The sequence below is a fragment of the Argentina anserina genome, unplaced genomic scaffold (assembly GCF_933775445.1).
Source record: "Argentina anserina unplaced genomic scaffold, drPotAnse1.1, whole genome shotgun sequence".
Taxonomy (NCBI): domain Eukaryota; kingdom Viridiplantae; phylum Streptophyta; class Magnoliopsida; order Rosales; family Rosaceae; genus Argentina; species Argentina anserina.
In genome coordinates, this window is record NW_026089449.1 from 280,001 (window position 1) to 282,500 (window position 2,500).

The window sequence follows — 2,500 nt, forward strand, 5'->3', positions numbered from 1 at the left end:
GTACTAGTGGGTTCCGACACCGGCACCTTCCCCCCCTCGCCGCCCTCGCTTTTCACAAATCGAATGCCGAAGCACTTTGCATCGCGCCCAGTCCCCCGGCCTGCTTATTACTCGCGCATTGAACTGAGTTCATCGACACCGACACCTTCCTCCCCTCGCCGCATTTGTTTTTGTCGCAAATCGAGTGCCGAAGCACTCTGCATTGCGCCGCGGCACCCCCGATTTGCTACTACTCGAGCATTGAGGTGAGTATATTTCGGCCACCGGCATCTCTTCCCCCCGCTCGCCGCGCTCGCTTTTCACAAACGGAGCTTCCGAGAGCTTTGCATCGCCCCCCGACACCCGATCTGCTTATTACTGCAAGCATTGAAGAGGGTTCATCGATACCGGCACCTTCCCCCCGCTCGGCGCTTTCGAAATACATCTACTTGCGCGTACTAGTGGGTTCCGGCCACCGGCACCTTCCCCCCCTCGCCGCCCTCGCTTTTCACAAATCGAATGCCGAAGCACTTTGCATCGCGCCCAGTCCCCCGGCCTGCTTATTACTCGCGCATTGAACTGAGTTCATCGACACCGACACCTTCCTCCCCTCGCCGCATTTGTTTATGTCGCAAATCGAGTGCCGAAGCACTCTGCATTGCGCCGCGGCACCCGATTTGCTACTACTCGAGCATTGAGGTGAGTATATTTCGGCCACCGGCATCTCTTCCCCCCGCTCGCCGCGCTCGCTTTTCACAAACGGAGCTTCCGAGAGCTTTGCATCGCCCCCGACACCCGATCTGCTTATTACTGCAAGCATTGAAGAGGGTTCATCGATACCGGCACCTTCCCCCCGCTCGGCGCTTTCGAAATACATCTACTTGCGCGTACTAGTGGGTTCCGACACCGGCACCTTCCCCCATCGCCGCCCTCGCTTTTCACAAATCGAATGCCGAAGCACTTTGCATCGCGCCCAGTCCCCCGGCCTGCTTATTACTCGCGCATTGAACTGAGTTCATCGACACCGACACCTTCCTCCCCTCACAGCATTTGTTTATGTCGCAAATCGAGTGCCGAAGCACAATTTCTCGATACCGACGGGCTCCTATCCCTCCCTTTGATTGATCTGAGCGGTTACTGACATCGTTTCAGTGGACTAGAGGCAACACCGATCCCACATGACCCCCCCTTCATGGTGTTCATCACCCCCCCAGCTGGGCGAAGAACACCTCCTAAATCCCTCTTAAATCCGTTTTCAATTGCTTATAATGGTTTGTTAGGGACATTCGAGGCAGCAAATATCGTATATAAGCAATTGGGGGAAGGGGGAGGGACTACTGGGGGCAGGGGAGGCGGTCTCTGCAAGGGGGTCATTTTGCAGAGAACCACTACTCCCCTATAGAGCATATTGGAGAAAACTGGGAAGGGCAGGGGGAAACATGGGATTTCCGAGGAGGGGCAAACGCCATAACTAATTGTACATTTGGTATAAAATCGAGATTTTTTGCAGGGACACTCAGAATAATGTCAGGCACCTTGTGGAAAAAGGCCAGATTTATTTCGACCCGAAGTATTTGTTTTTATTTTCCAAAAGGGGCAGAATGTCGAAAATCGAAAATGACAAACCGCTTGATGTTTCGGACTGCTACCACTTGCAAAATTTCCTTAAAATAGAGACTTATTTATGGTCAATTATAGTGCGGGCAAAGTTGAACAGAAACGGCCTTGACATGGCATTTGCACTCTAGGCAAGGCCATGTCGCGTTCTTGGCTTTGGAAATTTCCAACTCCGTTTCACTTGTAAAAGTGTATATCTTTTATGGTTCAGAACTGTAAGCAATGATTTTAGAGAAATTTAGAAGTTGATTTCAGGTCATTTGGATGAGTTTTCGATTTGATATGATATTTCTCGTTTCTGAGATGTAGAAAATCAAAATAAACTGAAAACTCGACCAAATGACGATATGTCAATCTTAAAATGTCCTAAAAATCGTCCCCCTATAGGTTTGCAACATAAAATGCAGGGGGATATTTGAAATAAAATTGGAGTTTTCGAGGTTTGGCATTCGTTGGGCATGCTAGCGTGCAGCCATATTAGCCTCGCCAGGCAGGGGAATTAGCCTCGCCAGGCAGGGGGAATTAGCCTCGCCAGGCTGGTGTTGTCTCCGTGTTGTCCGTGTGGTTGTCTCCGTGTTGTCTGTGTGTTGTCTCACACGCTATTAGCCTCGCCAGGCGGGGAGATTAGCCTCGCCAGGCAGGGATATTAGCCTCGCTAGGCATGGATATTAGCCTCGCTAGCCCATTCTGCCTGCATTCCTGCGGGCATATTAGCCTCGCTAGGCATGGATATTAGCCTCGCTAGCCCATTCTGCCTGCATTCCTGCGGGCATATTAGCCTCGCTAGGCAGGGATATTAGCCTCGCTAGCCCATTCTGCCTGCATTCCTGCGGGCATATTAGCCTCGCTAGGCAGGGATATTAGCCTCGCTAGCCCATTCTGCCTGCATTCCTGCGGGCATATT